Below are 25,411 nucleotides of genomic sequence, written 5' to 3' on the forward strand. Positions count from 1 at the left end.
GTCCTTATAAAAAGAGGAGATTTGGACACAGACACACAGAGGCGGCATGTCATGTGATGATGGTGGTTGAGACTGGAGGCATGCATCAGTAAGTCAAAGAACACCAAGGGTTGCAGGAAACCACCAGAATTTAAGGAAAGACAAGGAAGGGTTCTCCTCTACAAGTTTGAGAGGGAATGTGGCCCTGAAGACACTGTGATTTCAGACTTGCAGCCTCTGGAACTGTGACATAATAGATTTCTGCTGCTTGAAGCCACCCACTTTGTTTTGCACACCATTGGATACTAATACAGAGACCATGCCTCAATTTTTGCGTCAGGAGTCAAAGTTTTGAATTTAAGCGTCTGTTCTACTTAGAGTGCTCCAAATATCTGAATTCAGGGGAATAACATCTGATGACATTATCAACTGTGATGTTGATATTTTCCTACCTGTAAAACTCCCATCAGAGGGGCATGAAAGCTCAGAGATTGAGAACATGAGCCATGGGGTCATTCACGGGCTCGATCACTTAGGGGCTGTGTGATCCTGAGAATGTTACTCAATCTCTTTACTTTTTAGGTTCATCATCTGTAAAATGAGATACTAATAGTGTCTTCCTCACCTGATGTTTCATAAGGATTTAGTGAGGTAAAGCAGTAATCCACGTTCACTCGGCAACTATTTATTGATCATGGTATGTGCTGCATTTACAGTTAAGGAGGGAAAATAAACAAGAGCAAAGACAAACGAGATAATTACAAATTCTGACAGATTTGGGAAGAGATCAACAGGGTCTTGAAAGAAAGTGTAAATGGTGGTGGGGAGGGGACACACTTTATTTTTTATTTTTTAAAGTTTACTTATTTTGAAAGAGCGAGAGAGAGAGAGAGAGAGAGAGAGAATGAGTGGGGGAGGGGCGGAGAGAGAGAACCCCAAGCAGGCTCCAAGCTGTCAGCACAGAGCTCGATGTGGGCCTCGATCTCATGAACCATGAGTTCATGACCTGAGCCAAAAACAAGAGAAAGATGATTAACTGACTGAGCCATTCAGGTGCCTCTGGACCCACTTTGGATAAGAAATCCAAGGACTACTTCTGGGAGAAGGTCAGATTTCAGCCAACACCAAAAGGATGAATAGTGTTAGTAGAGTGGAAAGTTGGGGAAAGAAATCAATGGCAGAGGGAGCAGCTTGTACAAAGGCCCTGAGGTAGAAAGAGCATGGCATGTTCAAAATGTCTCTTTAGGTAAGGGGTAGATGGCTACAGTGGTTTTCTATTGCTGTCATAACAAATCACCACAAATTTAGGAGCCTAAAACAGCATCCATTTATCATCTCACAGCTTCTGTGGGTCAGAAGTCTGAGCACAGCTGAATTCTCTGCCTAGAGTCTGTCAAGGCTGAAATCAAAATGGCGGTCAAGCTAGTTCTCATCTGAGGCTCAGGATCCTCACTGGTGCTTGGAACTTCTTTTTCACACTATCCATGTGGCTCTTTATATTTTTAAGCTGGCAACAGCAAATGAAGTCCTTCTCAGATTTTCAATCTGACTGCCTTGCTGGCCTTTGCTTTAAGGGCTCATGTGATTTTTATTGGACCCACCTGGGTAATCCATGATACTCTCCCCATTTTAAAGTCAATTGATTAGCCCCTTAAACCTATTCACTGGAACATATTCACAGGCGTGACAGATTCACAGTCTTGGGGATTTGGGTGTGGGGTCTTCTCTCCCCCTGTAATTCTGCCTACCACATCATATGACTTGGAGAGGAATCTGATGATGTAGGGCCTTATGGATCATTGTGAAGGTTTTGAAATTTAATAGCAATAATTGTAGTAATTACTATCATGTAGTTACTATGTATACCATCTATGTATTAGATTCCAAACATTACAAAATATAATCTTATTGGATCCTCCTAATAGCCTTTTGAGAAAAGTACCACTATACTCAATTTACAGATGAGGAAATCGAGGCTCAAGTGATCTACCCAAGATTTCACATTTCCTGGTGACTCCCTATTTAAGGCCAGATATGTCAGTTTCCAAATTCCATCAGCATTTTTTAAATGTTTATTTATTGAGAGAGATAGAGATAGAGACAGAGACAGAGAGAGAGAGAGAGAGAGAGAGAGAGAGAGAGAGAGAGATTATGCAAGAAGCCGGGGGGTGGGGGCAGAGAGAGAGGGAGAGAGAAAATCACAAGCAGCTGTCAGTGCTCAGCCTGATATGGGGCTTGATCTCATGAACCCGTGAGACATGATCTGAGCTGAGAATCAAGAGTCTGACACTAACCCACAGAGCCACCCAGGCGCCCCCAAATTCCATTAGCATTTTTATTTTAAATCCCCCTTACTTAGACGTGCATTTAAGATATATTTTTAGAGGTTTCAATAGGGACTTTTCTCTTCTTATGGGTGAAAGCATAATTGATCTAACTAGATGTTTTTCTTTTTCAGTCTCTTAACCATGCCTAGGGGAAGGCTGGTGATTCCAACCATCAGGTTGTAGCCCAGGACTACAGCAGATCTGGCGTCTTATACATTAAAGAGTTTTAAAGAATTTCTGGAGCTCCATGAAGCAAAGCTTATTTAATTTTTGATATACTTTTCTCAAAATTCAGTTTGTGGGCTTTTCATTTTCATGCGCTCAGTATGAGTTTGAATACTATCACCTGCTTTGCCTTTGGAAATACCTTGATTTTTATTGAGGGCATTGAACTTTGAAATTTTTCAAAGCAGAAGGACACATATGCCAGTAAGGCAGTGTTTAATAACGGGGCCATAGCATCCACATTCTAATCTTCTTCAAGTATCTCATTAATTATCTGTATTTTGATGACAGTTAGAAACCTGGCCATTTCCACAAATTGTTTCATAATAGCTAGGCAGAATCTTGTAGTCCTGGGGATTGTAGAGGAACACATTTTTACATGAGGCTAGAGAATATGCCTTGCTCTTATCCCATGGGCCTCCTTGTTCACCTCTTGGTCCATCCTGCCAAGGATAAAGTTCTAGAGATCTGACTCCATGCTGGGGACAAGAGGTGATTAGTCACATGTTAGTTCCTGTTCCCCATCAGGCGCCTACATATACAATGGCCCCTTGTGTTTAAGGGTCTGGTAGACAGGAAATATCGGGGACTATTAATTGTGGAGTCACCTCTAGGGGGTAGTCAAACCTTTTCCAAGGACCTGGGTGGGGGGCGGGGAGGCGGTGAGGAGATGGACTCTGTTCTCTAGGAAAGCGGGTGGAAATGTTGCAGGAGAGGAGGGAGTTGGGGAAGGTATGTCCCACTGATTGGAGCTGTGTCCTGGGAGATTGCCCAGCAGGCATATTTTGCAAAAATGGTCCAGTGCCAGTTCCCAGGTGTCTGCTGACTGGGGGCAATTCATCATTAGTTAATATTTCAGTGCCCATTGAATGCTGCTTCCCTGTGCCCCCTGTAGCTCCAGAAATGCTTGCTTGAGGATATGCTGCTAGAACCCAGGACTCCAGGAGAGAATAAGAAACACACGTGCATTCCCGTTGCCAAAAACCATTGCTTTGCAGCTGCAGTACAAAAACAGGTATCAACACATTTAAGCCATGCAGGAGGGGGAAAGAATTCCACCCAGAAGGAAACTTTGTTTGCCAAGTTTCTTGCCAGTTTTTCCTATACAGGGGGTAGGAAGCATTCCCAGAAAGAGAATGGCAAATGAAGTTACAACAAACTTAAAAAAGGCAATCCGCAGGGGAACAAGATCTTCAACAAACGAAAAAGTGTAAATGGTAATATTCCAGCAAATTAGCTCCTAGAGAAGCCCTTAGGCAGAACTGTAAGCCATTATAATTAAGGATTTGGAAAATATCAGTATTTAATTAGAGCCTCTTCTCTTGGTGAAATGCTGTTGCGTTGCTGTAACTTCAGGTGTAAACAACTAGACATACCCATTTCTAAAACGTGTTTTGTTGCAAAGCCTAGAATCGGTGCTAATGTTAATTTGCTTATCTTGCGTCTTCCTCGCCTGTTTTTTTGTTTTGTTTTATTTGTTCGTTTCTGATCAGAGCTGAATTTTAAGAGCATTTTTATCTTTAGTTCCCAAATACAGTCATCTCCAGTTCCCAGGCTGTTCTAGGTATTTATTCACAAACACTAGGGATCATCCCATAAACATACCAACTCCTCTGTAATCTAATAAACACGGTTCCTCCAATATTTAATGCATATTTGTGGCAGTTGTTTCAGACAAGGAGTTTTCAAATCCATTCCCAGCCTAATCAAGTATCTTGACAATAGCAAAATGTTTCAGCTTTATCCCTTAACAGCAGCAAACATTATAGAAATTGGTTTGTGCCGCATGAAATGCTGATTAAAACACACACACACACACACACGGAATACCTGGTGCCTGACTCACATCAGTCTTAGCCCCCACTTTTTGCACCTGCAATATTCCTGACAACAGATAAACCTTTATTCCTTTGCCTATATAGAGACGCGTGTAACTCAAAATGTTTTCCTGCCGTGATGGAGAAGATGAGGCATTATCAAGACTAACACTACAATTTAACGCTTCAGAGGAGCAGTGTATATCATTACTCCCTCTGTAGCCAAGCACACTAATTAATATTTATTGCACCTGTCAAGCCAGTAGCCACGGCCAATCCATTCCTGTGGCAGTTCAATGGGAGACTGGACACCATATTTCTCCTTGGCAGACACGTTTGGGTCATCAGCAAAGACAGAAGCCCCTTTCCCCAGTGAGACATCGTAAACGCTCTCTTTGCTCTTGCAAAATTAAACCATTAATTCTTTTCGCGTTAATTTTTATCCTTGTTGAGAATTGCTGTAAAAAGCAAGTGGGGGAGGGCGGAGAAAGGATGAGAAACCACTGCATGTTCAGGATCAGCTGTCAAACATATTTATTAGAAGAAGGGCTTTTGGAACCCATGACCTTTGCTTTGTATCAGACATCCCTTAAAGGTTACAGACATGTGGGGGGAGACATGGTTATAAATCCTCATGAAGTTTAATCAAAAGTGGCAGACCACCCAGCAGTAAACATGTTATTAAAACTCTTTGACTTAAGACTTTGTTCAGCATTGCCAACAGACCCCCATCATCAACAGGTAGCTGGCAGTGGAATTAATTAAGCGAGGGTAAAATAATAGATGAATTCTCATGTTGCACCTACAGCAAGGCATTTGGCACCGAGAGCGGAGAAGTTTCTATCAAGGCTGTGAATCATTCTATAGTGCATCTGAGTAAACCCAGCACGGCTGTGGAACGAAGTTTACTCAAAAATTTAATTAGGAGAACATGTAAACCGTACTGGAGAAAAGTAGGGCACCAAATGCTGCTTTATTTTACTTTCCTTTTTTGCTAATTCTGTCAGGAGCACCTGTGTCATTAGAACCATGTGACCCAAACTGCCAAGCTTTTGATTTACAGGAGGAATACTGTGAACTGATCACTGAAGATTATCAAGGCCATTATACTTTCCCTTTGAAATAATTGCTCTTCCCTTGAGGATGACAACATTAATGCTGATGATAACAAAGCAACAATAGCAATAATAATAAAAGAGCCAGCAGCTTCTGAGCTGGTATGATGCCCCAGGTACTAAGTGCTTTACATACATTATCTCATTTAATTCTTACAAGCCATGGAGGGAGGAATTATTAGGTCCATGAAACAGATGAGTAATTGAGCTATAGAGAAGGCTTGTAACCCCTGGCACCCACGTATAGTCTGTTATACTCCAGAGCTGTCCTCTAGGATGGAGGCTTCTTTGGAGGGCAGTGGGGGTACCAGGAGAAGAACCCATTTACATAAGAGAGCAGCATCTCTGTAACCTCTCTACTGCTGTCCTGTGGCTCCTGCTTGGGTCAGTGTTTCCCACCAGCAGTGTTATCCATGTCCTGACCTCTGGAATTAGACTTTCCACACTGGGCTGGCCGGTTAACTCATGCCGCAGCCTCAAGTTCCTTATTATAAGTTGGGGATATTTATTCCCCTTTCATAGTGTTGTTATAAAGATGAGATGAGGTGACATATGCAAAACCTTCAGCACAGCGCAAGCACTCATTATTATTAGAAGTTTTGTAGGTGGTTTTCAAACGGTGGTTTTCGAAGGGTGGTCCTTAGAGCGGCAGCATCGGCATCACCTGTGAACGTGTGTTAAAATGCAAATTCCTGGGCCTGCCCTAGATTTCACCGAATCAGAACTTCTGGGGGGTGGGCCCCAGTTATTGCATTTTATTCTTGTATTTTTTTAAGTTTCCTTATTTATTTTGAAAGAGAGAAGGAGAGAGGGCAGGTGAGTGTGAGCGGGGGAAGGGCAGAGAGGGACAGGGGGAGAAAGAATCTCAAGCAGGCTCTGCGCTATCAGCATGGAGCCCAATGCAGGGCTCAAACTTACTAACGGTGAGACCATGACATGAGCTGAAACCAAGAGTCAGATGCTTACCTGACTGAGCCACCCAGGCGCTCCCCAGTTATTGCATTTTAACAAGCCTTCATGTGATGGTGATGCTCTGATGTCTGGGGACCACTGGTCTACATACCAATGCTTCTTATTGATGAGTTACATTTTGACTGCTGGACATCTGTTTTCTCCTTCCTTTGGATAACGATTTTGGCAGCTTGCTCACCATCTTTCTCCTCTTTAACTCTTGGTGGGTGGGGTAGAGAAATCAGCTGGCTTCCCTATTTAAAGTACGATTTTGACTGGGAAACTTTGCTCCACTAGTGGCTCACCTGTTTTTCTAATAAATGTCTCCAGCTTTTCTCTGCTGTTCTAGTGAAAACTGTGAGGCCCTCTGGGTAGGAGCTAATTCTATGCTCTGTGGATTGTCTGCCTCACTTTTGAGTCCTAATGATTATTCCTAATAATAATAATTACTGAAAGCTTTTCTTTGACTTGATTACTGCTTCATGCTGAAGAAAAAAATCCCTTCAATTTTTCTTCCCTTTTCTGAGGCCTGACAAATGACTATTACCATGTTAAGTCACTCACCTGTGTAAAGCAGAGATTTTTATTTATGTCTCTGATGTTTGTTCTTTAATATCTGTAGAAAAACATAAAATTTGTGTTAAATTGTAAATGGGGACTTTCATTCTAAAGAAGGGTCGGTGGCTTTTCCCTTTTACTTGCTTGCCGTATTTAATTCAACCTTAGAAGACTGGTACACGCATCGTTTCCTCCTCATCTCTGTTTCACTGTTGAGTGAAGTGTTCTGAATTAATTTTGTTAAATTATTAATAGCTCACTATTGGAAAACATTCCAGCACTGGAGTTTATATTTCATCATGCGCTGTGAAGTAATATGGTAGATTTCATGCACACGAATGAATATGTGTCTAGTGGTTAGGTGAAATTTTGGTTCTGGCCTACCCACAATGAATTCTCATGAAGACATAATTTAATAATGAAGTGGATATTTTAGTTTTCATTAGATCAGGACAGTTTCCTGGGAATCAAATGATTAGAATTACAGAATGGGCTGGGTCATTCATCTATTTCACAGAAATGTGCTAAGCACTCTATTAGGCACTGGCAATACGAGGGGTTAAAAGGAGATATGGCCTTTGCTCCTAAAAACGTTATAGTCTAGTGGGGAAGACATACATTAATCAAAGAAATACCAGAATAAATATAAAGTGACAGTCATGATAACTGTTACAAAAGAAGGGTGAAAGGTATGTAAGTGTGAGCATATAAGAGAAATCGACCCAGTTTTCCCTGGGAAGTGGTGTTGGCACTGAGGTGAGGGAGAAGCATGATTTCCTCAGGTGGAATGGTCATGGGAAAGGGTACTTTGGAGAGAAGGAACAATGTATACAAATGTCCTGGGGCAGGAGGGAGCATAATAGCTAAGTGGGGCTGAGAAAAGGTCATTGTGGCTAGGGATCAGGGAACAATGGGGACCCATCAAGGAGTTTAAAGCAGAGGAAGATGTGAATAGATTTAGGTTTTGGCAAGATCACTCTGGTTGCAGTGGGGGTATGGGTTGTCAGGAGACCAGAATGAATGTAGGCAGACTAGCCAGTGGGCTATTTCAGAAGAGATAGCACAGAAGGGCTGGATTGGGGTAGAAGTGACAGAAATAGAATGAGTGAATGTAAAGATAATGACAGGATGGTGATGGGCAGAGGTGATTCTCTGATTCTTGTGTGCATAGGAGTACTGGTAAGCAAGCTAAGAGACCCCTGGAAGAAAACCATGTTTGCCAGAGAAGCTCGTGTCTGCTTTTGGACTGTTGAGTGTGGTGAGCCAAGGGAGTGCTGGATATTTGGGTCTGGAGCTCAGAGGAAATTCTAAAATGTCACATGTACACTTGGATTTATCTGTATATATGTGATGAGGCAGCTATAGGCATGGATGAGAAGAGGGGGCGTAGATTCCTGTTTTAACGAATAGCAACATTTAATGCTAAGTAGAGGAGAAGACAAAGAAGGAATGGCCAGAGGGAGGGAAGGAGAAGAGAGTGAGGTATCATTGGAGCTGAGGAAAGAAAGTATTTCAAGAGAGTAGGAGTGGCCAACAGAGCCAAAGTATGCCCGAGAAAAGACCAGCAAAAGGTCTATTGGATATGGAGAAGCCCATGGCTTGGTTTGCTTGACACTGAATCTTGGGAAAACCATGAGTGATAATAACATAACAGTGGTCCCTGATAATAATCGAGATATGTGCTGTTGAGGTTATCCATCTCTCCCTGCCTGAACCCATCTGCCTATGGCCCAAGAGGAAGGAGAACAGAGAAGAGGACCCACTGAGGTATGAAAGGTCATGAAGCACATGCAAAAGCAGGCTCTGGAGACAGACATCAAAGTTTAGATTCTGACTGCAAACTACTTAGTTTGGCTGGATTTCTTCATCTTCCTAAGTTTCAGTTTCTTTATCTGTAAGATGAGCATAACTATTTTACAGGTACTTGTGAGGATTCAGGAGAAATGGATCAAAATCTTAGCAAGGTACCTGACCCACAGTAAAGGTTAAAAGCAATTATTTATTTAATAACTGAATGATGAATTTCAGGCAAGGGAATAAGGAAAAGATGTGTTTTAGCAAGATGACTCTATCTATCTATCTAACTATCTATCTGTCTATCATGTATCAGTCAATCAATCATCTATCTTCTACCTATATAAATGACTTCATAATTGGAAGAATAACAGTAACTAAACACAAAGAAAGTTCATTTTTGTTACCTTGGAAGGGAGTTTCTAATAGTGTGCTGTAGTCCTTTTCCCCAGGTGATTTACCTTTTCAGTTAATGCCTTTCATGAGGACATAACAATATTCTTAAGAAATGTACAGATGGTAAAGTGACATGAATATGGAAGTGATAGCAAATATAACTTGTGACAGAATAAAGATTGAAAATAAAACAAAATAAATGGCCTGAATCAAATCAGACAAAAATTTGACAAATCAACTAATAAACGAACTGTACAAATTCAGGACAGTATGATCCATGTGACTTTTCTGGGCAAAGGCAGTTAAGAGCACCAAGCCTTCTCCATAATTTCACTTTTCCCTTGACTTAGGGCTGGATGTAGTGGGGCCCTCTGAGGTCCTAGGAATGTGCCAAAGCCTTGGTCCATGAAGGACTGTGTTGAGGAGAGCCCTTCCTCTGCCCTTGCCTCCTGATCTGCGACTTCATGTCACCTGAGAAGTGCGCAACTATTACAAACTATTACAAGTTAAGCCATAGAGATTTGGGGACTGTTACCACAATAACCACCGTTATTCTTTGCTAAAAAACCAACAACAAGCAAAAATAGAAACAAAAAACCCCACTTCAGTCTTCAGTAATGTTAATAGAAGTATGGTGTCTAGTTTAATGGGAAATGGTATTCTGGAAGAAATCATCTAGGAAGCTACCAAATGACCACATTTTTTTGTATTCTGTTAGTAGAGCTATATACCTCATCTTTAGGTTCTTGGCTTCACACAAGAAGAGATAGACCTGTTGGGAGAGTTCTTGACATACCCGAGGCACTCAATAAGTATCTGTCAAATGAATAAATATTAAAATGTATACATTCAGGGGTGCCTGGGTGGCTCAGTGGGTTGAGTGTCTGACTCTTGATTTCGGCCCAGATCATTTATGGGATTGAGCCCTGCGTCTGGTTCTGTGCTGAGCTTGGAGCCTACTTGAGATTCTCTCTTTCTTCCTCTGCCCTTCTCCCCTGCTTGCAGTTTCTCTCCCTCTAATATTAAAAAAAATTAAATAAAGGAAAATAAAATAAAATAAAAATGTATACATTCAATGGCATGGTCACAAGGAGAGGTGGTAAACTGAATCTATGTCCTATTAAGGGTGGTTAGAGGAACTGAGATTGTTCAGCTGGGAGAAAATGAGACAGGATAGGTATCACCAACTATAAAAGTACCATGTTATAGAGGAAGGATTAGATTAGTTCTCTGGGAGTCCACCTTGGAAGTGCAATAATAGGTTGAAGTTAGACATTTATGTTCACTGCATGATGATGGAACTTATGGAGGTCCCTCATCAGTCAGAGATGTTCAAAGGAGAAGTGGCCCCTTACTGCATTTGAAGTGTTTAAGCCAAGAGTGAGTGACAATCAGTTGGGGGGATATTATTGAAGAAAGTCAAGCACTGGATGGAATCCTGCATAAGATGCCCCTTAAGACCTCTTACAACCCTAAAGTTCTATGTTTACGTGGTTCTAAATTAAACTTCATCTGGAGATAGTCGACAAAAGGCACTGATCCTAGAGAGTCCTGTGGTGGGCCACACATGGCTTGTCTATAGTAAGAGTAAATGTCCTTTTCATCTTTTAAATAGTAGTCACTGTTTTGTTCTTTATAGGGCAGAGATTATTAATGCTTTTTCCCAGCTGTCTTCTCCAGATTTCTAAAGGTGGCTCTGCCTTATAATTTTTTTTTATCATGAAAACAATATTCATAGGAGGGTTTTTCTTATAGGTGGTCTTAAACCACTGTAGAGAAGTTTTAGCTGAAGCTCAGGTGATTTGAAATCTATTGCATATCAAGTTGTGTTGCTCTGAGTGTCCAGCAAATGCCAGGAGCTCTATGGATTAATAGGCACCTTCAAGAAGGTTCCATTCTCAGCTGTTAAAGTCAGTTCTGCCACTGAAGTTGATGAAGACCCGGAGTGTGATCCCAGCTTTGTGCACACCATGACTTGTAGGAAAGCTGTGACTATCTCTTGAGTGAGCGTTTCTATTCACAAAACAGAGGCATAGCAATTGGTTTTCCTGAGAGGGATATTGTAAAGATAAAAGAGAACAGGTGTGAAATTGCCTTTACTTTTTAGGAGAAATAAGAGAAACTTTGGACAGTAGAGCCCAGGTTTATATTAGTTATTCTTTTAAGAAAGTACTTGGAGTCTAAAGGATGGGTCTCATTCTCTCATAGTCTCCACATTATGCTTACCAGCTACGTCTTCAACTGAAAAGTTAATATGGTACACCTAAAACATCTAAGGTTCCCTTTACTGTCATGCTAATATGTGAAAATCAATGCTCATTACTAAGAAACAATTATTTGTCTGAGGGTCAGTTGACTAAATGGTTAATATTTAATAAAACCAATAGGGGTAAAATTAGAAGTTTAGTAGAAATTCCCATCTGGCACAATTGTAAAGAGATATAGAGGAGAATAAGGTACACACCATCTATTTCTCTAAGAAAAGATGTAAATGTAAAAGAAGTAGTGAGCCAAAGTTTGACGAGAGTTTTTGGGTAAATATTTAGATTGTTTCCACGAGGTCACTGATATTCCTTAGGGACTGTTAATTCCCTCTGAAACTTTAAATGCCTTAATATGTTCTGCAGATATTTTCTGAGTGAACACCAGGAATGAATACATTGACTTTTAAAGTGAATTCTTCATTTTATTTGCAGTTGTCACGCATTCTATTTCAAATACTACTCTGTCAGAAAAAGCTCAAATTTGAGAGAAATACCAGATAGTTCTACCTAATATAATGAAATCAGCAGGACTTGAGCCTCTCCACACTCTCATTTGCTCTGCTAACAAAGTCTTTGCCTCCGTTCAGGAAACTCTCACCACTCCCCGCCCGCCAACCCCTGAATGTGTCAGGTCGTTCGTTGGGCATGAGAGACACAAAGGATGTGTGACACAGAGTCCCTGCCTTGGAGGAGCTCACGGTCTAGAGCCGCTGGGAAAAGATGTATCTAATACTGGGCTTAGAATGAATTTGAGGCTAGATTAACCAGGAACATCCTGTGAACAGTAACTTAGCTTTGATTATTCTTTTCTTGAATCTTTCTCTTTCTTAAAGATAATGTCTTGGGCTGTGAATCCCATAGATTTTCCTGTGGCCCTTTCAGGCACAGAAATAAAATACTTCAAGTCCTAAGGATGGGCTTTATTCATGTTGTCCAGTGGGGTGCTTTGCATCTTGGGCATATTGAATTAATTTCCCCCACGCTGGCCGCTCTCACCACATTAGAGCATTTGCAGTTGTTACGGACTTAACTGTGTGCCCTTAAAATTCATATGTTGGAGTCCTAACCCATCATACCTTAGACTGTGACTGTATTTGGAGATGAAGTGTTCAAAAAGGTAATGAAGGTTAAGTGAGGTCATATTTGTAGGCCCTAATCCAATATGACTGATGTCCTTATGGGAAGAGGAAGAGGCATTATGGACGCACACACTCAGAGGAAAGGCCGTGTGAGGACACAGTGAAAAGTGGCCATCTGCAGGTGAAGAGAGAAATCTCAGGAGAAATCAAATATGCCAACACCTTGATCTTGGGCATCTAGCCTCCCGAACTGGGAGAAAATAAATTTCTGTTGTTCAAGTTACCCAGTCTGTGGTATTCTGCTATGGCAGCCTGAGCTGACTAAGACCGCAACTATTTCTGATACTTCAGTTTTGGTAAAGTTGCCAAATTGAGCAGTTATTCCCAAATTCTCCTCCAGGTTCTGCACATGGCTCCTCTGAGTCCCAACCATTCTTTCATGCCTCTATGATCAAAGTTCCCTAACTTTTTCTCCAGACTTCCCATAAGATTTGAAAATTTTCAAGGCTAAAGAAAAAGAGGAAATCCATCTTTCTATTTGAACTCTGCAAATGTCACCTCAGGAAAGGCTTGACTGTCACCTCGTTCTCTCCCCAGGAGACAGGGATGGAGAACTTGGCTGAGATGTAATGCTGAGGCCCCACAGTGATGTTTAAGTTTCAAAATGTCCCAAAGAAAGTTCATAGTGGGAGTAATGGTCTGGCCCCGCCCATCTGCAGTGGGGCAGTATTGGGTTAACTTCTTAAAATCCCAGGTGTTGGAAATGTACCTGCAGGAGCTTCATAAAGACAGGTATATTCTAAGGCAGAAAAACTAATACGAGTTCAAATTAAAGAAATGACATGAAATTGCATTTCTTAAGGAGGGAAATAACACTCAGGAACATTAAATGATTTAATTATGCTTGAAAGAGCTTTTTGAGCTAAAAATGCAGCAAAAGCAAAGTGTGTTGGGATATAAAGTTTGAGAAAGCAGCCACAAGAAAAATCTTGAAAGCAAAGCATGCAAAGTCTGTAATCACCCATAGCCATATTGAGGGCAAGGAGAACCCTCCATTAACATTCATTTTGCTTTTTCTGGGACAAGGACCTAGAAGAATAGGGCAATACTTTTATGTATTCTTGAGGCTTAATTGTCACCAGTGGAAAGAAATACCGCGAGTCTCAAGATTCTTCAACTTAATAGATCTCAAATATATTAAAGTATATTTAACATATAGCATTAAAATTAATCAACATTTATTCTAGTTTCCTTAAGGACACACATATAGAAAATGACCACTATCAGAACCAACTGATTATTGATATAGCAAATACTTTGTCATTAACACCTGATACATTTTATGTGTGTGTGTATAACATAACATAACATAACATAACATAACATAACATAACATAACATAGTATATATATATATATATTCCCTATATATATATATTCCCTATATATATATATTCCATATATATATATATTCCCTATATATATATATATTCCATATATATATATTCCCTATATATATATATATATATATATATATGGACACTCCATACGTGCCAATTATTTACTAGATTCTTACTTTGTTTAGAAGAGGGTCATGGGCATATTTAACCCCAAATGTTTTTCTGGTAATGAACTAGCATTCTGAATGGAATCTGTCATTTAAATAGGTTCTTTAGCCATCTCTGAATCCTCAGGTTTTAGTTCTAAACTTTAAACAGAATATAAAATGGTCCATGTGGAATGGGACGCAATGTCCCCCTGACTGAACAGTTCCTGGTATGGTGCAAATTTTCTTTTATGGTGCCAATTAGTGTCTGACTTGTCTTTTTTGCCATGTGATGAATTAAAAATGCATGATTTGGATGCTGGAAAGCTAACCAGCTTCTGGATAGAATCCCCCGGACACTGCCATTCTTCCAGTTGATCTTTTTGCCCTCCCTGTGTTGGCAAGTACTGCCTCTATCGCCCACTGCTTACATTTTTCCCTAACAGATGGTTCTTTTTACTAGTCAAGATCCAATCTGGTGATTTACTTTAATATGCTTTGGCCTAAAGAATACCCACGACAGACAGCTAGCACAGCCTCCCGAAGCAAAATTTTGCAAAGAAAAAGTTAAGTCGACACATGCTATCTAGACTGCGTTCCATTTTATGCACCCCATAAATCAGAATATTTGTCAACAACAATTAAAATGTAGTTTCCCCGGTAATAAACATTACAGGGGGGAACAAATCAAGTTTCATTTATTCTGTCAGAAACCGAAGGCGAGCGCTTCATATTATTTTGTGGATAATCTCTGAGGAGTAAACTAAGCACAATTACATTCTTGATTTTAATTAAAACTCTGGGTACCTTTCAAGTTCCGTTAGGGAGATGTCCTGGGTCTGCTTAGCTGAGGTCTGCACCGTGAAGTTAATTTGACATATAACATATTTTTCATGAGGTAACTGTCGCAGGAAGCGGTTTGTAAGTGCAGCCTCTCCAGTGCCTGTGGGCCCCACAAAAAGTAATGACTTCTCCTGAAGCAGCAACTTCGCCAGGAAGTACATCTGCATAACGGTCCCCGAAGCCCTCCCAATAATGTCATTAAGGTGGAAAAAATCAAAGGAAAAGGCGCCCAAAAGATGCCGTTAAAAATGTTTCATTATTCACTGTACACAGAACAACAATAGAACTGAGTCATGGAATCATTTCAAATCACAATAAAAGTGAAACCATCCCCAAGTACCGGAAAGGGTGGTGGAGGCAGACACGATGGAAATGTGAGGCTGGACCTGGGACTCTGGAAGGCCACCGGGGAAGGCCCGTGTTCCTGCTTCTGTCTGTGAGGACCCTGTTCTTCAGGACTGGGCCTGAGGCTCCACCAGCCGTTAGTTTTTGTGTTATTTGACCAGGGGTTGGCTTACAATCTACTGATTTTCTCCTTGGCCTATTTTTTCAACTTAGTTCTGCAAAGTAATGAGCAGAAAGCTCAATGAGCATGTTCACTGGTGTGAGCTGAGTTGTGAGGGGCAGGGGACTGGACTGTCAAGGGGCCGCACACATGGAACCTCTTCCCCATCCTCACTGTAGCCCTCCTCCTCACCCATCCTAACCAGGGTTTCCCTACACTGGAGTCTGAAGAGTAGATGCTCCTCCGGGGCGTTTCTTAAAATCCAAGCAAACCTGAGCTGCTATTGGCCTTTGGAGACCGTCTTCTCCAGCTGGTCTGTTAATTCACAGATGGAGAGGCTAAAGCAGGAAAAGAGAAACAACAGCCTTTCTGGTTCTCTCCAGCCACATGTATTCACTGCCACCCTTGACTCTGAAGGGCACCTGATTTATACTTTCATTTTGGAGCTTTTCACTCTAAGCAATGACTGCTGTTGCCATGATATTTATCACATTATGTAATTATTATATAATATTAATGTCTATATTCATGCTACTGTGCATTACGTCTGTATGGCTTGTTTACTACTCATTGCATGTTCATGCCTTTACACACCATCCGTCTTGTGCCCCACGTCCATCCCCTGGTGGCTACCATTTTACTTTCTGTGTTTTACAGCTTTGAATTTTTTAGATTCCACATACAAATGCTGTTGCACTTGTCTTTCTCTGTCTGACTCCTCTCACTTAGGAAAATGTGATCAAGTTCCATCCCTGTGGTCCCAAATGGCAGGATATCCTCCTTTCTCGTGCCTGAATGATATTCCAGGTAGTGGTATTTGTTACTGTTAATAACTCGAAAGCCTGACTATAATGGATCTGTAAATAAGTGTGCTGCGTATACCATTTAGTATATACCTGATTCTGCTTTAAGTTGTTGACATAAACCATCTTTAACTTTCATAATAGTCTTTGGAAGAAGTGAGTATTATAAACCCTGCTTTTCAGATGAGCAAACAGAAATTGAGTGAGTTTAAGCAAGCTGCATGGAGTAACATAACTACTAAACACTGGCAAAACCAGCACTCCAGCCTGAGGCTTGCCAGAGTCAGTGTTCCATGCTGAACTGCATCATGGAGGAGAGTGAGGGGCTTGATGTGGATGCCTAACACTTAGAGAGAAATAGTGAAATAGTGGGCTTGTGCTGGGTTTTGAACTGGCAGGATAGGACCCTGTGCTGTAACAGTTATGTGGGTAAGAGGATTACCCCCGCCCCCCACCCCACTCAAGGAGACCCATTCCCCTTTGGCTTCTTATTTATCTTACTTATTCTCAGTGCAATCCTAGCACAGGGTCCCAGAGACTAGGAGCTCAACAATCATCTGTTGAATACAGAAATGACTACAGACGGATGGCCCAGGGCTTATTCCCTCACTGCTAACCTTACCTCTTACTTTGCTGCCAACATTCCAATGAGCACTTTTTTTAGCCATGAATGTGTCTCTCCTTCCTATCTTCCCCGAGTTTCTACAGGCTTATTTATATCACTGTCTTTCCAGGACTTATTTTGAAATTGTGGACTTCTTTCGCAAATATAGAAATCCTCAGTAAAGCTGGTAGTTATTCTCTGAGTTGGTACTGAGCAGGGTAAGGAAAATAAATAAACACACAAGAAACAAAGCCCTGTTAGACCTGATCCAATTCTGGCCACACATTTTATGTATTTCCTGGGTAACTTCTCTTCACGAGATTTTGATCATCAGAGAACATAGGGTAATCATTTTGCAATATATTTGTTTATAAAAGCATTATGTTGTATACCTTAAACTTACATATGTTATATGACAGTAGTATCTCAGTAAATCTGGAGAGGAAAAAGTACCATGATGAATATACACTGCCACCTTTTAATGGATATTGAGGCTCTTTCTTAGTATCTAGCTGTTTGTTTTTATTATGATCAGAAAGCAAGGAGCATCCTGTACATATAACTTTGCAAATCGATGTGAATTTATCTACAAAATAAATTCATACAAGTAAAAAGAAATGGGTAGGTGATGCCCCAGGTATTAACACACAAGAATTTCCTTTAACTTGCTGTACTCTTCAAATTAACCGAAGCTTAGTGAGTAGCAGAAGCTGCATGTGGCCAATGGAAGGAATCCCTGCAAAGCTGGGATTCTGGAATATTCAGCAACTACTGCCACTGTTGCAAAATCCTTTATTCCTTTGGGGGACCCTCCTTTTTTCCTTTAAGCCTACTAACTCCAGGACATAAAATGGCTTGAAAGAGTTAATGCAATTCTTCATCAATCTCTCTCTCTCTGAAGCTTAGCTTTTTCATTTGTAAAAAATGGCTGCTAAGGTCTGAACGTTTGTGTTCCCTCCAAATTCATATGTTGGAATCCTAATGGCAGATGTGATGCTATTGAAAGGAGGGGCTTCTGGAAGGTGCTTAGGTCATGAGGGTGGAGGCTTCATTAATGGGATTAATGGCCTGGCAGAGCTCCTAGCCACCTCCCTCCAGGAGGCAGATCTTCACCCGACATCAAATCTGCCTGTGCCTTGATCCTGGACTTCCCAACCTCCAGAATTGTGAGAAATAAATTTCTGTAGTTTACAAGCCACCTAGGCTTTGTGGTATTTTGTTATAGCAGCCTGAACAGATGAAAACGTTAGTTCAACAAAGTCTGCCTTCGATGTTGTAAGAATTAAATGCAACATTCATAATAATAATAGCTCATGTTATTATTCCAAGATATATTTATATCTGTATCAATGTCTACCTATCTATCTAATCATTTGATCCTTATAAAAACCCTATGAGGTAGAAATCATTTTCTCTCTAACAGATAAGATTAGAGAGATTGCCTGAGATCATGCACTGAGACAAATTTGTGAATTCCCTGAGATTGACTAACTCTGGAGCTTGTAAGGCATTTTGGAGCCCGGAACAGTGCTAGGCACAGAGGCACCTGTAAATGTTCCTTGACTCTGAATTTGGATGCCGGTATTTTTCTCTGCAAAATTGGAACTGAAAAATGAAGAAGCATAAGAAGAACGTGCAGGGGTGCCTGGGTGGCAAGGTCAAGCGTCTGACTCTTGGTTTCAGCTCAGGCCGTGGTCTCTCGGTTTGTGAGTTGGAGCCCCACATTGGGTTCTGTGTTGTGCGGAGCCTGCTTGGGATTCTCTCTCTCCTCTCTCTACCCCTCCCTCCCTCAAAAATAAATAAATAAACTTAAAAAAAAGAAAAAAAGACAAAGAATATGCAATCAGTAGTGCCATGTTGTGGCTTTATGTTCTCCAGCTTGGCTTATGGGTACCCAGTCACAGTGACAAAAGTGTCTATGGGCAGCATGTCTACCCCTGCTCGGCCTCTGCTGGCATCCCATGGCTTCTTATCTGATGAAATAATGTCCCGTTCTGGCATGTAGATAAGTCCAGTGAGATTTTTAGTGGGCAGAGGGTGTAAAATGGAGAAAAATAGTCAGGGCTGACACGGTGTGCCAGAGACAGCCATTATGGATGAAATCATCGTCCTCAATATGGCACTTGCTTAGACTTGAAAAACTCCCTAGTTTCCTGCTACATGCAGTTCAGGCTTGCCTTTTAACCTCTGCAATGTTAATGTGTATAGCCCCAGGATATCTTCTGTCACAAGAGTACAAATCCCTGGTCTAGAAGGTCAAAAACCACATTGCCATCACTCTAGACCCTTCCTCCAGCATCCCTCCCCCTCACCACTAGCTCCCTGGCCCTCATCACTTCAAATCCCCTGAAGAAATGGAACATGCAGTCATTCAAAAAAATATGTATTGTTGCAAAGGTCAAAGCAGTAAACTCCAATTCAACAGAATCTAAGAAGGATTACAATTCTGATCCCCCTGTCTGGTGATAGACGTCATGTTTGGAGGAGGAAAAGGCAGCGTGCCATCAATCCACTCTAGTAGAGAGGGCAGGTGGAGCCACGAACTTAACTATTTTGATCCCAGGAAGTCTCGGGGAAATCTCTCAAGGACGTACTGTGAGCTGATATGGCAGCACCTCTGGCAGAGTGTTTTGGTCCCTGTCCACCATTAGCAAGGAGACTGGCAGTGGCTAATGAGCCTCTTTGAAATGATTTCTTTGCATTGTGGAAAGAAGTTCACTGTGGCTGGAATGTCATCTCCATTTCTGAACAGAAATGAAAAAGTACTGCCACATAATAGTTAGTTGTAAAAGATGGGAGAACAAGAGGTTAGACAGAAATTCTATTGCCCTCTGTAGGTTTGGGTTGAAATTTAAAAATAATCAAACTAACCATTATGGCTCTTCTAATGGAGTGGGTTGATTATTCTTGTGTCCCTCCCCCCCCCCCATTTTTATAAGTAGAAGAGTAAATGCTTGAAATGATACCTTATGTGTATCTGAGAGTACCTTATACTTATAAGAAGTGAAGAGAACTTTATTAGGAAAGAAATCATGAAACGAATAAAGTACTAACATCACATTAGGCTCATAGCTCATGCACAATCTGGGTGGGATGGAAAACTCAGAAACAGAAAAAACATGGGGGTGATGGAAGAGGAAACGCTTTGAATCAGCTAATTTTCACAGTCTGAAATCTGAAAGAAAATTGGGGCATGTGAGGATTATGTGTCAAAAGTTTTAGCAAGAAAGGAGAATGTTCTAAGAAGACTGATTTATAATGCTTTGGGTGGATCAGAACTCATTATTCAGGTTCTTGCTCCTTTGCAGTGGCACCAGGGGGGAGCTTGTTAGAAATGCAAACTCTCCGACTGGCTCATTGAATCAGAATCTGAATTTTTAACAAAATCTTCAGGTGACTTGTATGCACATTAAAGTTTGAAAAGTTCTAATATAGTCTAATACTTTGTACTAGTACTCTGGAGTTATTATTATTATTATTTTTTTACCTGTTCCACTATTTATTTACCAAATCCACTTACACAGTAAAATTGCAAAGAGAATTAAGGCCCATATTATCTGGCAAATATTTTTCTTCAAAAGACTGAAGATAAAGGCCGAGGCTGTCTAATGAAGCTTTCCTTTGACCCTTCCCCTAAGATTTCACCCTGTGTGTTAGCAAGTCTAGTCATAAATAGAAATTGCATTGTCAAAACACAGAGGCCATGCCAAGGGGCAGCAATAGCATTCGCTGAACTCTGTTAATTGTACAAAAGGCTAGTTAGGCTAGTTGTGACCCGAAGGCCAGCTAACAGCTATGCAGAGAGAACGTTCCTTGGGAGTGTGTATCTTTCCAAATGACAAAATATAATTAAAATTTGAACTATTAAATGAACTGTCAAGAACACAATTATTATGACCATGGTCTCTCTCTCATTTCTTTTTAAGGCAAAGTTGGACTACATTAAAGGCCAAATTCAGATATTCGATCTATGTGGTATTTCTGGCTTGGGGTTTTTCCAATAAAAGGGTTTCTCTAAGTTACTGTCTCCTATAATAAGCAGATTTTCTGAATCTTGAGATTGTTATAAGCATACGGAGAATGTGATATGCCTGTGGTGAACTGCTGAGAGCAAATTTTTGTTAAGCATCTCCAATTTGCTTACAAGCTGATTTTTAAAAAAATGTATTATTCCAAATTCTCTTGCTCAGATGATAGGAAATATGTTGAATAATCCAGATTGGCACTAAGACGGTGTTCATGTAAAGCTCTTTGGGCTTGTGGATTTTCTTGTCTCTAAAATTTGGACACTTAAGGGTATTTATATCTCTGATATAAAAACTGGCTCTGGCTAAAGCTAAGGAGAGAAAAGATGAATAAATGGAAAAAATGAATAGGGAAAGGGGCAAGAAATTGAAAAGAGGGAGGAAAAGGAGGGAACTGATCTTAATACTTGGGATAGCTTAAAAAATTCATGTATTCATTCATTCATTCATTCATTTTTCAGACCATTATTGAGGACTCTCTTTTCAAAATACTCTGCTGGGCCTTGAGGACATGTAAAAGAAATATATAACAGAGAAGTCCCCTCCCTCATGGAGGTAATAGACTAGTGAGTGGTGATGGGAATCAATCAGTAAAATATATGTTGTGGCCTCACTCTGTGTTCTGCACCTACTTTGTGCCCAGGTGCTCTGGGGAATGACAGAAAAATATGGTCCAGTAAAGCCTCTTTTTTTTTTTTTTTACTAGGTTTTTTTTTTTTTAATATATGAAATTTATTGTCAAATTGGTTTCCATACAACACCCAGTGCTCATCCCAAAAGGTGCCCTCCTCAATACCCATCACCCACCCTGCCCTCCCTCCCATCCCCCATCAACCCTTAGTTTGTTCTCAGTTTTTAAGAGTCTCTTATGCTTTGGCTCTCTCCCACTCTAACCTCTTTTTTTTTTTCCTTCCCCTCCCCCATGGGTTTCTGTTAAGTTTCTCAGGATCCACATAAGAGTGAAACCATATGGTATCTGTCTTTCTCTGTATGGCTTATTTCACTTAGCATCACACTCTCCAGTTCCATCCACGTTGCTACAAAAGGCCATATTTCATTCTTTCTCATTGCCACGTAGTATTCTATTGTGTATATAAACCACAATTTCTTTATCCATTCATCAGTTGATGGACATTTAGGCTCTTTCCATAATTTGGCTATTGTTGGGAGTGCTGCTATAAACATTGGGGTACAAGTGCCCCTACGCATCAGTACTCCTGTATCCCTTGGGTAAATTCCTAGCGGTGCTATTGCTGGGTCATAGGATAGGTCTATTTTTAATTTTTTGAGGAACCTCCACACTGCTTTCCAGAGTGGCTGCACCAATTTGCATTCCCACCAACAGTGCAAGAGGGTTCCCGTTTCTCCACATCCTCTCCAGCATCTATAGTCTCCTGATTTGTTCATTTTGGCCACTCTGACTGGCGTGAGGTGATATCTGAGTGTGGTTTTGATTTGTATTTCCCTGATAAGGAGCGACGTTGAACATCTTTTCATGTGCCTGTTGGCCATCTGGATGTCTCCTTTAGAGAAGTGTCTATTCATGTTTTCTGCCCATTTCTTCACTGGGTTATTTGTTTTTCGGGTGTGGAGTTTGGTGAGCTCTTTATAGATTTTGGATACTAGCCCTTTGTCTGATATGTCATTTGCAAATATCTTTTCCCATTCCGTTGGTTGCCTTTTCATTTTGTTGGTTGTTTCCTTTGCTGTGCAGAAGCTTTTTATCTTCATAAGGTCCCAGTAATTCACTTTTGCTTTTAATTCCCTTGCCTTTGGGGATGTGTCGAGTAAGAGATTGCTATGGCTGAGGTCAGAGAGGTCTTTTCCTGCTTTCTCCTCTAAGGTTTTGATGGTTTCCTGTCTCACATTCAGGTCCTTTATCCATTTTGAGTTTATTTTTGTGAATGGTGTGAGAAAGTGGTCTAGTTTCAACCTTCTGCATGTTGCTGTCCAGTTCTCCCAGCACCATTTGTTAAAGGGACTGTCTTTTTTCCATTGGATGTTCTTTCCTGCTTTGTCAAAGATGAGTTGGCCATACGTTTGTGGGTCTAGTTCTGGGGTTTCTATTCTATTCCATTGGTCTATGTGTCTGTTTTTGTGCCAATACCATGCCGTCTTGATGATGACAGCTTTGTAGTAGAGGCTACAGTCTGGGATTGTGATGCCTCCTGCTTTGGTCTTCTTCTTCAAAATTACTTTGGCTATTCAGGGCCTTTTGTGGTTCCATATGAATTTTAGAATTGCTTGTTCTAGTTTCGAGAAGAATGCTGGTGCAATTTTGATTGGGATTGCATTGAATGTGTAGATAGCTTTGGGTAGTATTGACATTTTGACAATATTTATTCTTCCAATCCATGAGCAGGGAATGTCTTTCCATTTCTTTATATCTGCTTCAATTACCTGCATAAGCTTTCTATAGTTTTCAGCATACAGATCTTTTACATCTTTGGTTAGATTTATTCCTAGGTATTTTATGCTTCTTGGTGCAATTGTGAATGGGATCAGTTTCTTTGTCTTTCTGTTGCTTCATTGTTAGTGTATAAGAATGCAACTGATTTCTGTACATTGATTTTGTATCCTGCAACTTTGCTGAATTCATGTATCAGTTCTAGCAGACTTCTGGTGGAGTCTATCGGATTTTCCATGTATAATATCATGTCATCTGCAAAAAGCGAAAGCTTGACTTCATCTTTGCCAATGTTGATGCCTTTGATTTCCTTTTGTTGTCTGATTGCTGAAGCTAGAACTTCCAGCACTATGTTAAACAACAGTGGTGAGAGTGGGCATCCCTGTTGTGTTCCTGATCTCAGGGAAAAAGCTCTCAGTTTTTCCCCGTTGAGGATGATGTTAGCTGTGGGCTTTTCATAAATGGCTTTTATGATCTTTAAGTATGTTCCTTCTATCCCGACTTTCTCAATGGTTTTTATTAAGAAAGGGTGCTGGATTTTGTCAAAGGCCTTTTCTGCATTGATTGACAGGATCATATGGTTCTTCTCTTTTTTTTTGGTAATGTGATGTATCACGTTGATCGATTTGCGAATGTTGAACCAGCCCTGCATCCCAGGAATGGATCCCACTTGATCATGGTGAATAATTCTTTTTATATGCTGTTGAATTCGATTTGCTAGTATCTTATTGAGAATTTTTGCATCCATATTCATCAGGGATATTGGCCTGTAGTTCTCTTTTTTTACTGGGTCTCTGTCTGGTTTAGGAATCAAAGTAATACTGGCTTCATAGAATGAGTCTGGAAGTTTTCCTTCCCTTTCTATTTCTTGGAATAGCTTGAGAAGGATAGGTATTATCTCTGCTTTAAACGTCTGGTAGAACTCCCCTGGGAAGCCATCTGGTCCTGGACTCTTATTTGTTGGGAGATTTTTGATAACCGATTCAATTTCTTCACTGGTTATGGGTCTGTTCAAGCTTTCTATTTCCTCCTGATTGAGTTTTGGAAGAGTGTGGGTGTTTAGGAATTTGTCCATTTCTTCCAGGTTGTCCAATTTGTTGGCATATAATTTTTCATAGTATTCCCTGATAATTGTTTGTATCTCTGAGGGATTGGTTGTAATATTTCCATTTTCATTCATGATTTTATCTATTTGGGTCATCTCCCTTTTCTTTTTGAGAAGCCTGGCTAGAGGTTTGTCAATTTTGTTTATTTTTTCAAAAAACCAACTCTTGGTTTCGTTGATCTGCTCTACAGTTTTTTTAGATTCTATATTGTTTATTTCTGCTCTGATCTTTATTATTTTCTTCTGCTGCTGGGTTTAGGCTGCCTTTGCTGTTCTGCTTCTATTTCCTTTAGGTGTGCTGTTAGATTTTGTATTTGGGATTTTTCTTGTTTCTTGAGATAGGCCTGGATTGCAATATATTTTCCTCTCAGGACTGCCTTCGCTGCGTCCCAAAGCGTTTGGATTGTCGTATTTTCATTTTCGTTTGTTTCCATATATTTTTAAATTTCTTCTCTAATTGCCTGGTTGACCCACTCATTCGTTAGTAGGGTGTTCTTTAACCTCCATGCTTTTGGAGGTTTTCCAGACTTTTTCCTGTGGTTGATTTCAAGCTTCATAGCATTGTGGTCTGAAAGTATGCATGGTGTAATTTCAATTCTTGTAAACTTATGAAGGGCTGTTTTGTGACCCAGTATATGATCTATCTTGGAGAATGTTCCATGTGCACTCGAGAAGAAAGTATATTCTGTTGCTTTGGGATGCAGAGTTCTAAATATATCTGTCAAGTCCATCTGATCCAATGTATCATTCAGGGCCCTTGTTTCTTTATTGACCATGTGTCTAGATGATCTATCCATTTCTGTAAGTGGGGTGTTAAAGTCCCCTGCAATGACCACATTCTTATCAATAAGGTTGCTTATGTTTGTGAGTAATTGTTTTATATATTTGGGGGCTCCGGTATTTGGCGCATAGACATTTATAATTGTTAGCTCTTCCTGATGGATAGACCCTGTAATTATTATATAATGCCCTTCTTCGTCTCTTGTTACAGCCTTTAATTTAAAGTCTAGTTTGCGTGATATAAGTATGGCTACTCCAGCTTTCTTTTGGCTTCCAGTAGCATGATAAA

At 40.5% G+C, this 25,411-nt stretch overlaps 1 long non-coding RNA gene across 1 annotated transcript in view; it reads right to left on the minus strand.

The window, feature by feature from the left end:
• Positions 1-15,015, minus strand: part of LOC131519042 (uncharacterized) — a 54,656-nt gene extending 39,641 nt beyond the window's left edge. Inside the window, exons 1-2 of the long non-coding RNA XR_009265421.1 lie at positions 14,858-15,015; positions 6,979-7,030 (exon numbers count right to left, since the gene is read on the minus strand). This is a non-coding gene — a long non-coding RNA (uncharacterized LOC131519042). The remainder of the gene's footprint in view (positions 1-6,978; positions 7,031-14,857) is intronic.
• Positions 15,016-25,411: the final 10,396 nt, after the last annotated feature.

Source organism: Neofelis nebulosa, chromosome 8 (assembly GCF_028018385.1).
Source record: "Neofelis nebulosa isolate mNeoNeb1 chromosome 8, mNeoNeb1.pri, whole genome shotgun sequence".
Classification (NCBI taxonomy): domain Eukaryota; kingdom Metazoa; phylum Chordata; class Mammalia; order Carnivora; family Felidae; genus Neofelis; species Neofelis nebulosa.